Here is a 12,210-nt window from a genome sequence, read left to right as displayed (position 1 = left end):
ATCCCTCTCCAATCCAAAAGCCTCAGATAACAATGAATCACAGATAAAATGAATCTGTCATACCTCTAACATATTCACAAAAGAAGACACATACCCAACTACAATAATAAAGCATAAGCACCCCCGAAACCCAGAATTCCAAATTAGTTACATAAACAACTGTTGATGTCGATATTTGTCTGTAATCAAAATTTACATTTTGTATGTTCTTGTATGTCATGAATGTAATATACTATACAAACAACTGTTGATGTCGATATTTGTCTGTAATCGACATTTAGATTTTGTATGTTCTTGTACGTCATCAATGTAATTTGCTATATAAACAACTTTTGTTCATGTTGAGTGAACCTTAGATTCCCGTTTGAGGCTGAATGCAATGATTCTTGTGGACAGTTTGCATTAGTCATTGTATTTAGTCTTGAATTGTCTGTTTGGACAGTTTGGGGAGATTGGTATTTTTATGTTAGATTCATTCGTTAAGGTTATTATTATTTTGATTAATTTGATGAAATTTTGGTACAATGCATTTCAAGTTGTTCTCTAAGTGCATACTTGATAATCGGGAAATTAATTTCACCGATGTCATGTCATGTACTTGGAGACCAATGCGAAATGCTGCCGAAATTTAGTCAAATTATTCAAAATAATGCTAAACCTGACGTATGAAGCTAACATAAAAGACAATCTTCCTAAATGGGATAGGGCCACACCTATAAATAAAAAAGTGAGATTTTCATGCATGGAATTGCTTAGATGGATCGAAGTTGGATGAATCAAAGTCGCATGAGCCAAGAATATGAGGATGGCATCGAGCAGTTCTTGCAATTTTCTTCAAAAAGAGGTTGACCGAATGAAAAAGGAAAATATTATTGTTCTTGCATCAACTGTTTGAACGGAAGACGACAACTACTGGACGACATATGGGAGCATTTATTGTGTGATGGAATTAAGAAGAATTACACGACGTGGATATGGCATGGTGAAGTGATAGACATGCAGAGTGGGTCCCAATCTGAACTGTTTGATGTAGAAATGGGAGATCGCTTGGAGGACATGATTCGTGACCTTGGACAATAGTCTTTTCAGCAAGCATACACCCCTGTGTATGAAGGATTGTAGAATGATTCAAAGAAGCCTTTATATACGTGGTGTAAGAATTCCTTAACCCTGTTGTCTGTGGTGTTAAGTCTAGTTAATGTGAAGGCCAGGTGTGGGGGGAGTGACAAAAGTTTTACCTCATTGCTTGAGGTAGTGCACAATCTGCTTCCAGAGGACAACACACTGCCTAAAAATTACTATAAGGCGAAAAAGATATTGTATCCGATGGGTATGAAGTATCAGAAGATTCATGCTTGCCCCAATGATTGTATACTATACAGGCATGAATTCCAAGAAATGTCCAAATGCCCTATCTGTGGGACTTCACGGTACAAAGTGAAGGATGAAGAGGAAAGCAGTTCTGATGAAAACTCAAAGAAGGGCCCTCCAGCGAAGGTTTTGTGGTATCTTCCAATCATTCCAAGGTTTAAGCGTCTTTTTGCTAACGAGGACGATGCAAAAGACCTTACATGGCATGAAAATGGAAGGATTTCTGATGGAATGGTCCATCATCCAACTGATTGCTCACAGTGGAAGAAGATTGATGGTTTGTATCCGGATTTCAGGAAAGAGCCAAGAAATCTTAGACTTGGACTAGCCAGTGATGGAATGAATCCATATGGCACCTTAAGCACTCAACACAGTTCATGGTCAGTTTTTCTAGTAATTTACAACTTGCCTCCTTGGTTGTGCATGAAGCGAAAATACATGATGTTGTGTATGATGATATCAGGCCTAAGACATTCAGGAAATGACATTGATGTTTATCTAAGTCCGTTGATTTAAGACCTGGAAAGTTACGGGACGAGGGGGTTTTAGTGTTTGATGCGTTTCACAAGGAGATATTTGAAATGCGTGTGACGCTTTTTTGTACCATTAATGACTTTCCAGCATATGGGAATCTCAGCGATTATAGTGTTAAGGGTCATCATGTATGCCCCATCTGTGAAGAAAACATAAGCTACATACAACTAAAACATGAAAGAAAAACAATCTACAATAGGCATCGCCGTTTTCTAACACCTGATCATCCTTACAAACGACTAAAAAAAGCTTTTAATGGAAGTCAAAAGCACGATATTGCACTGATATCGTTGACTGGTGAGCATGTATACCAACGGGTTCAACACCTGAATACTGTATTTGGAAAGACCTAAAAGAAGGATAAAAGTAAGACTTGCATATGGAAGAAGAGGTCCATTTTCTTTGATCTTCCCTATTGGTTTGATCTAGACGTTAGACATTGTATTGATGTTATGCATGTGGAGAAAAATGTATGTGATAGTGTGATTGGGACGCTCCTTAACATTTAAGGCAAGACAAAGGATGGCTTGAATACCCGTCAAGATCTAGCTGAGATGGGGATACGATCACAGTTGCAACCAAGGTCTGATGGGAAGAAAATTTACTTGCCCCCAGCTTGTCATACTTTGTCCAAAAAGGAAAAGATAAGTTTTTGTCAGTGTCTTCGTCGGGTGAAGGTTCTACAAGGATACTCTTCAGATATTAAGAGCCTTGTGCAGTTGAAGGAGCTTAAGCTTGTAGGGTTAAAGTCTCATGATTGTCACGTGTTGATGCAACAATTTTTAGCCGTGGCTATACGAGACATCTTGCCAAACAAAGTCAGGTTAGCCATAACTCGCCTGTGCTTTTTCTTCCATGCCATATGTAGCAAAGTCGTTGATCCTGTCAAGTTTGATGAACTGGAAATTGAGGCCGCAATTATACTGTGCCAGTTGGAGATGTATTTCCCCCCTGCTTTCTTTGACATCATGATTCACTTGATTATGCATCTGGTCAGAGAAATCGAATGTTGTGGTCCTGTTTATTTGCGGTGGATGTACCCAGTTGAGCGATACATGAAGATCTTAAAAGGGTATACAAAGAATCTATATCGTCCAGAAGCATCTATTATTAAGAGGTACATTGCAGAAGAAGCCATTGAATTTTGTTCAGAATACATTGAGAAGGCTATACCTGTTGGCCTTCCTGAGTCTCAACATAATGACATAATGGGCGGTAAGGGTTCAAGAGGACTACACGTGATCACTCTAAGTCTAGAAGATTTGTTACAAGCTCACTTGTATGTATTGAACAACAATAATGAAGTTTTGCCTTACATACTTAAGCATGAAGCTTTAGTCAAACAGAATAATCCAAAAATGTCAAAGAATTGGGTGTTGAAAAAGCATAACAAGACTTTCTGTGATTGTTTAAAGATACAATCTTTGCAGATGAAAATGCTTCAGAAACATTAAGAAAGCTAGCAGATGGGCCTAAAAGAAATGTTATAACTTGGCAAGGATACGACATAAACGAGTATTCATTTTACACAAAAGCACAAGACAACAAAAGTACAATGCAGAACAGCGGGGTCACCCCAAGGGCTGAATCTCAATACTTCACAAGTGTGCATGATGCCAATCCCTATGTAGCTTCCATCCCTTACTTTGGTGGGTTCATTAATGAAATTTGGGAGCTTAACTATGTGAAATTTACTGTTTGTGTTTTCAATTGTAAATGGGTTGACAGCAACATCGGTGTGCGCACCGATGATATAGGATTTACGTTGGTAGAACTAAAGAAACTTGGTTACCACAATGACCATTTCATCATGGCAAAACAAGCTAGACAAGTATTTTATGTGCAAGACCCTTGTGATGAAAGGTGGTGCGTGGTTCTACAGGGCAAAACAATTGGTGTTAATGTAGAAGATGATGATTCATACATGGACACCTATGTTTGTTTTTTGTCCACACAAATCACTCCTAATGTTGTCGAAGAAGAAGAAGCTAACGACGTTCATGCTAATTGTAATGATCATGATGAAGGAGAATTAATTAACATCGTCTAATGTAATTTTCTATTTATATATTTGATTTTTGCTAGATTGATCTACATAATTCATATAGTTATTTTTTGTAATGTTTATTAACCTTGGTTTTTTTTTTTTGTATAAAGGATCATGGCTTCTCCACCTGGCTCGCCTCCTCCTTCTCCTTCTTCAGACGAATCAGCTTCACCGTCTGCCATGAAGTGGACACGCAAAGCCACACGTCTACGATAGTTGTCTACTAGATCACCTGGTGTTGAGAGACCAGTGGTCCATGTTGATCCTGCTACCGGCAAGGCCGACGGTCCCCATAGGAAGAAATTAAGAGCATATTTGGGGGTTGTGGCGTGTGATAAGGTGGACGTCACGTACAGGAACTAGAAGGAGGTCCCTACTGCTCTGAAGGACTTGATTTGGGAGGATATTCAGGTATTTTTCTTTTCTTATTTGATGTACTTTAATTAATAGCCAAAAAATACATTATTGTAACAAATAAACCTTATTTGTTATTGTCAGGTAGAATTTGAAATCCCAGAGGCTTCTGACAGTATGACAAAAAAGAAGTTACTTAAGACTGTCGATGAAAGATAGAGACAGTTTAAATCAGACCTCACAAGGAAATGAGCCCTTGCAGCCGAACAGGACGATGTGGACGACACTGTCTGTGAGAAATACGACATAAGCAAGGAAAAATGGACCCAATTTTTCCAAACTCAGAGACCCTTCTTGGGAGGTATGTACCTTTCCATTTAAGTTGTTTTTCAAAAAACATTAACTTGTTATAATTCATTCTAGCAATTTGAAAGATTATTGTTTTATTTTTGTAGGATGTGCGGAAAAAGGCGCAGGCCATCCAGAAACAGAACACTGCCCCCCACGTTTTGTCTCGTGGGGGTTATGAATATTTAGAGCAGAAGCTCTTGGCTGAAAAGACCAAGAAGAAGCTGGAGGAAGCTGCACAGTCAGGAAGTGTTGATGACATCATCGACCCTCCATCCCCCGTCAGACGCCACGTGAAGTGGAAGATGGTCCGCACCAAGAAAACAGGGGAGATGACGATTGAGGCCGCAAAGGAAATCGCTGATAAGATCGTAAGTCATTTTCAACTAACGATTAGAATTATATTTCTTGATTTTGTGAATGCCATGTACAAATGTGTCTTTTCTATGCAGGATTCCTTTGAGGAGCAGGCGTCACATGGATCCTTCGTCCCCCATGGACGTCAAGATGTTCTCACCGCTGCTATTGGATGTCCAGAACACCCTGGACGTGTCTGTGCTGCTGGAGCCGGTGTCACCATCAGGCAATACTTCAGATCAGCTCCATGGACGTCTCGCAGCTCTTCCTTGCTGCCTCCTGAAGAATTGCAACAGCTGACCCAACAAATCAGGGACCAATTAGAGGAGTCGATCACAAAGAAAGTGACTCGGCAGCTCATGGCATTGTTCAGTTAGATGTAGTCCCAGTTTCAGTCCCAGATGCAATCTCAGGAACTTGCACTGCCTCTGAAGCCTCTGGTTGGTCCCTCAGGTCCTCGAGTAAGCACAAAGGAGAGTTGTGTTGATTCCTCAATAAACGATCATGAGACGGGTGGCTCAGACAGGTGCGGCTTGTACATCGAAGCAAATCCTGCCCACCTGGTTGCCCTGGGAAGGCTTTATGAGGGATCCACTGTTGTTCATAACACTCCTTTGTTGCCTGGCCAAGTAAAAATGGGTGTGGAGGAGGTTAAAGATCCAGATGCTCCCGTTCCTGTACCCACTGATGAGGTTTCCTTAGTGGGACAGTCAATTCACACCTTCCTTGCTTGGCCGACACATCTGGTCAAGCCTTTATCACAACAGGTACTTTACTCTTACTATATATTTCTTCTTTTTGAATTAATTCATTTAGCGTGCCTCAAATTAGGCCATTTAACTTTGTTTCATGAATAGACAACTGTGTCTCCGGCAAAACCACCTCAAAAGCCGAATCCGGAGATCGATGATCTGCTTTATCTGATGGCATTGACTATCTCAGAGCTTTTCTTGAGGCCTTACCAGGTTACATGGGATGCCACCGTGTTCGGGGTCTTTAATCCAGACTTTCCGCTCTACATAAAGCACGAAGACCTCTCCTAAATCGCATATGGTGGTCAATATCTCAGCATATCAGCGTTACAATTGTGGATTCTGTAAGTCATTTTAGATTACTTTTAATTACCTAAGTTATTGCTTTCAATTCATAAATATTTAACTTTGACTTAACATAAACAGGCATCTGACTGAAACAAGTATGCGAGCGGGGAATTCTGATCTGTATGGATTCCTCGAGCCACAATCCATTCAGAGTTACATAAGAGTTGAATGCAGAGTTCAAAACGCGATGTCTACCTTGGAGCCTACCTGAATGAGTAAGTCACACAAAATAACTGAATTTAATTAATGTTTACTAATATACTAACCCATATTCGTCTCCACCGCAGCGGACACTGGCAGATGGTGGTCATTGTGCCCAAGGAACACCTAGTTGTCAGGTTTTGTTTATTGCATAACAGGCTAGACAACTAACTTAAAGGGATAATTAACAGGTCAGTGTTCTTTTCAATACATTTGCATTCAAATACCTCAACAACACCAGTTTTTAATTGTTACTCGTCTGGAACAGTGCTTTAAAAGGTCTTGATGATGCTCCATAACCTAAATCAAAGACTCCTGCTAGGTGAATTGTCATCAAGGTACGTCATTTACATAAAACTTCCACTTATATATACTTCTTATGTGTCTGTACACTAATTGTTTAATTAATACCCAAATTTCATTATATATTTAGTGTAATCGACAAAAAGGAAGCACTGAGTGTGACTATTATGTCATGCACTGGATGTCCACCATCATTTTAGGAAGTTTCAGGAATAATTGGGAAACGGTACGTTTATTTCAAACAAATTCAATTTTTTTATAATTTGTATTACATTATTAATTTATTATCATTTATTTCATCATGCAATATTTTAACAATCCTAGACCATTGGAGCCAGAGAGATTAAAGGCGCTTCGGATCCAGTGGGCACAATATTATCTCTGAGTTAGAGCTCAGAGCTAACATTGGTTATTTATAAATAAATGATGTTATATATAACTAACTACAACAAAATAAGTGTATACATGATGACCGTTGACATTGGTTTTCTATAAAAAAAACCGATGTTAATCTATTAGTTAACATCGGTTTTTCTAGAAAATCGATGTCTACATTCATCATGTATATACTTATTTTACTGTAGTTCTTTATATATAACATCGATTATTGAGAAAACTGATGTTAGCTTTTTTATGTTAACATAGGTTTTTCAAAACCGATTTTAATAATAATACATTCAACATCAATATTTTTAACATTGATTTTAAAATTAATGTAAAATGTCGTAAATAACCGATGTTAAAAGTGTATTTTCTAATAGTGAGAACTTCCACCGTAGATATATATGGCAGCATACTAATTAAGCTTCCCAAACTGGCAAACAATATGGCGGTCTTCCCACGCGTGGGTCCTTTTCATTTTGTAACCTTCTCTTCATTTTCTAAGAAAACAGTTTTGTCAATTCATGTGCTTGTGTAAATTCCCATCAAAATGAAAAATTGGTGCGTGTGGGATTGTGGGGTTGTCTTTAATTAATTACTCCTTAGGGTCCTTCTTATCTTTTTCGGATGTGGTCCCTTAATGTGAAATTGCAAATTAATAATTGAATGGTGTCATCACTTGGCTATTTCAAAATCACATCAAAAGCCAAAGAAATAAGAAGCATACAGCTTGCGGTCTTATTCCATCACGCAAAATAAATCAACTTGCCGATCGAAGATTTTATACCAAATCGTTTGTGCTGTCATCTCTTTTTTGTGATGAGCTTCATCACTTTCTAATGGTGGGACATTTAAGCCTAGAAGCTGAGAAAATTCAAACCCTTGCATTTTTTTTTTATCGCGAAAGTTGGGTCAAAGGAAGATAGTTTACTTCTGTCCAAGGACATTGGAATGTCAGCATTCAAACTTCAAAGTAATATGAGCCATTCCATTATTCAGTGTTGAAAAGTGTGCGCGCTCCTAGTCTTAGAGAAAATAGAATACTTATCAAGATTCGAGAAATGCTGGAAAAAAATATACTACCCATTTAACATATTAGTTTTTTCTTAAAGGACATATTAGTTATTTTTAATTGAAATTCATAAAAAATTTTAAGTATAAAAACAAATTAAGAAGACATTACATATATGGGAATCAAATTAATAAGAGTTTGAATGGGGCTAACAATCAACATATACATAATCGTTAGAGATAGCGTCCAGATGATAGGGATTAAACTGGTAATATTTGCTCAAATAGGAACCAATTTAATAAGTTTTACATATAGAAATCAAATTGAGAATCTGTCACATGTATAAGAATTTAATTAGATGTTTATCCTACTTTTTATTATAAAAATGAGGCATAAGACTAAGGTCCGTGTAAAAATATAATAAAAAGTGCTTTTAGTACCATTTTAAAATTAAAATTAGAGTTTTACTTCACTAATTTGCGTTATAAAAGTTTGCATTAAAAAATACTTTATCTAAGTGATCAAAACTCTAATTTTAACTATAAAAGCAATACTAAAAATACTTTATCTAACTTTTGTAAAAAAAAATGTGAAGATATTTTTCTAGAAAATCTGAAAATAATTTCTTTGCCGTTTACACTTGTTTGATAATTTGCCTGACTCACATTCACATGTTTGTATAAAAGACTTTCCTTGCATGTTCTTTGGCTTTGACCCGTTCCGTAGTTAAAGGCCCCCACAATTGATTCACTTGCTATCATCAACCAATGCCTATACCTCTTAGCATATCTTTATTCTCTAAGCCTCTTATTATGGCTTCTCCAACTCTTGTATTTGTCTTCCTCCTATTTCTCTCTCTCTTACCCCAAGTTATTGCCTCCAAGGCTGTGATTTTTGAAGGATTCGATGATGAAAACAGTGAACTCAATCTTGAAGGATCTTCCATCATCAAAACCAGCCGTTTACTTAAACTCACCAACAGATCAACCAATATTGTAGGCCATGCATTCTATGCCACACCCTTCCAAATGCTTAACAACACAAACTAACCCTATGCTTATTCCTTCAGCACCAATTTTGTTTTCTCAATTGTGTCCCCAAGTTCTGGTTCTGGTGGCTTTGGCCTTGCCTTCACCATAGCACCCTCAACACAGTTTCCTGGGGCTGAGGCTGGCCATTATCTTGGCCTTGTTAACTCCACCAATGATGGGAATGAGTCAAACCACATCTTTGCAGTTGAGTTTGACACAATGAATGGTTACAAAGATGACTCAGACACTGAAGGAAACCATGTTGGGGTAAACATCAATGGCATGGACTCAAATATTACTGAACCAGCTGCATACATTAAAGAGGGCACTGATAAGGTAAAGGAAGATTTTAGAATGGCCAAGGTTGATGCTGTCCAAGCTTGGATAGAATATGATGGTGAAAACAAAACTCTGAATGTAACAATAGCTCCTTTGTCAAAACCAAAGCCAAGCAAACCAATTATAAAGAATCATATCATTGATCTTTACAATGTTATGGAGGAAAGCATGTATGTTGGTTTCTCAGCATCAACAGGCCAGGAAACAAGCTCTCACTATCTTCTAGGGTGGAGTTTTGCAGTGAATGGTGTTGCCCCTCAACTGAAAATTTCCAACCTTCCAAATCCACCACCAAAAGAGAAAGAACCGACATCATTTCCTTGGGTCAATATTGCAATTGGCGTCTTGTCTGCTTCGACTTTTTGCCTCTTGTGTATTCTGTTTTGTATAACATGTTATAGGAGATATTATATGGACTTTGAGGTTCTTGAGGACTGGGAGATGGATTGTCCTCACAGGTTTAGGTACAAAGATCTTCACTTAGCCACAAAGGGGTTCATAGAGAGCCATCTCATTGGAGTTGGAGGCTTTGGTGCTGTGTACAAAGGTGTGTTGCCTTCCACGGGAGCTGAGGTTGCTGTCAAGAGGATTGTGAGAAGCCCTTTCCATGGAATGAGGGAATTTGCTGCTGAGATTGAAAGCTTGGGAAGGTTGAGGCACAAGAATTTGGTGAACCTTCAAGGTTGGTGCAACAAAAAGAATGATCTACTCTTGGTCTATGATTTCATCCCGAATGGTAGCCTTGATTATGTCCTATATAAACCCAACAACAACAACTTTGTTTTGAATTGGGGGCAAAGATTCAACATTCTCAAAGGCATTAGTGCTGGACTATTATATTTGCATGAAGAGTGGGAGCAAGTCGTGATCCATAGAGATGTGAAAACTAGCAACATTTTGATAGATGCACACTTGAATGCACGTTTAGGTGACTTTGGACTGGCGAGGCTCTATAACCATGGTCAATTGTCACACACAACAAGTGTGGTTGGCACTATTGGTTACATTGCACCAGAGTTAACTCGCACAGGAAAGGCTTCCACAAGCACAGATGTGTATGCATTTGGGGTTGTGCTCCTTGAAGTTGCCACAGGTAAGAGGCCTCTTGATTCGGATCAGTTTTTCTTGGTGGAGTGGGTTATTGAGAAGTACCACTTGGGTCAAATTCTTGAGGTGGTTGATCCTAAGCTTGATTCACTTTATGATGAGGAAGAAATTGAGTTGGTTCTGAAATTGGGTTTACTTTGCACTCAGCATAGAGCAGATTATAGACCTACCATGAAACAAGTTACAAGGTACTTGAACTTTGATGAACCTCTTCCTGATATTGTTGATTGGGGACATGGTGTTTCTGGGAGCAGTAGATTGAGTTCAGGTTTCTTAGAAGTTACGTATTCTATGGGAACTGTTGAAACATTAGGGTATTTGTCATCCATTAGCATGAGTACTAAGTCCATAGATGCTGGTAGGCAGCAAATAATCATATAGTAACATTTTACACTTTAATGTATATTTCTCTCTAAATATATCCACATATATAGTTCTAGTGTAATTCTTTTATTTGATAATAATAACAATGCTTTCCTAATTAATCCATTAACACGTTATATTTAGGGGTGGATATGATTTAAGTAGGTTCAGCTTTATTTTAAATTAAATTAAATATAAACTGCACTTTAATTATTCAGGCGCCATAAACTTATAAACTTAACAGTTAAGGAAGAACGAACAAAACATAAAAAACATAAGGCTGAATATATATATAAATATATAATTTGAATGTGATTGTACATCGGCGGAAAGAATATCTTCTTATTGCAATTTTGCTGGCAATATGCTAATATATAAAGCAAGTTACTAAAGATGTAAATACTCTCATAAAAATGCATAAATTAAAAAAAAATACACACATAAAAGTTCTGTTCATATACTATAAAGACGTACTGTCTTTTTTTTGAAGATGAGATACAAATAGCAAGTAATTTGATAGCTTTTAAAACCGTTGAATATACACTTGACGCTATAGAAATTTGTACAAGAACATAGCTTTCCATGATTCACGTACGTGTAAGACATTTAGACGTTATAGTTAGTAATTGTTAACTAATCTTGTCTGGTAGTTCTTACATTAGAGAAAATCTAAAACTGAAGGTGTGAAAGGGTCAAAAAGTAATAAAAATAATTAATGTAGTTGCATAAAATCCATATTCATATGTATGTATATTAAAATAAAAAATAACCCAGTTATTTTTTTACAGAGAAATAACCCAGCTAATATGTTCATTAACATTCAAGTAAATTAATAAAATAGTTTTTACTTAAAAATTATGGGAGATTATTTAGGTTCATGTTTTGATGACAGGCATGTTCTCGGTGGTCCATGCTATTATTGCTATAAATGGAGAAACCCATTTAAGCATTTATTAGTTATATTGACACCTCTTAAAAAAAAGTTACTGTGAGGTCCGACACAAGATATTCTCATTAAGAACGAATTGATTTTAAGGAGAAAATGATATTTCATCATATCAATAACTTTTTCTTATGAAGATTAAATCAAAGTATTAATAAATCATGTAATTTTACCATACAAAACTTAATCTTATACATAACAATAACAACATTAGTATATAATATAATAGCTAATCTCTAGAAATGATTGTTTTGGGTATTGTTTATTTTTTTTAAAAAAAAATCGAGAAATTAAAAAAATATGTGATTTTTTAAAAATAAATTAAAAAAAACATGCACTAGTTATATTAACTTAAATAAGTTGTTAGGCGTAAAAATAAAGAATAAATGTCATACAGTGTATTTTAAAAAAAATCTATA

General features: G+C 36.8%; 1 long non-coding RNA gene and 1 pseudogene across 2 annotated transcripts; both read left to right on the top strand.

The window, feature by feature from the left end:
• Window positions 1-6,195: 6,195 nt before the first annotated feature.
• LOC114419452 lies at window positions 6,196-6,650 on the top strand. Its single transcript, XR_003668259.1, has 3 exons — window positions 6,196-6,326; window positions 6,399-6,503; window positions 6,581-6,650. It is a non-coding gene; the product is annotated as an uncharacterized LOC114419452 (long non-coding RNA).
• Window positions 6,651-8,749: 2,099 nt separating this feature from the next.
• LOC114419109 lies at window positions 8,750-10,966 on the top strand (annotated as a pseudogene). The gene has a single exon (XR_003668167.1). The product of XR_003668167.1 is annotated as a lectin-domain containing receptor kinase VI.3-like (transcript).
• The last annotated feature ends 1,244 nt before the right edge of the window (window positions 10,967-12,210 follow it).

This window comes from Glycine soja, chromosome 7, assembly GCF_004193775.1.
Source record: "Glycine soja cultivar W05 chromosome 7, ASM419377v2, whole genome shotgun sequence".
Lineage (NCBI taxonomy): Eukaryota > Viridiplantae > Streptophyta > Magnoliopsida > Fabales > Fabaceae > Glycine > Glycine soja.
The sequence above is the reverse complement of the archived record's forward strand: the minus strand, read 5'-3'. Positions and strand labels throughout refer to the sequence as shown.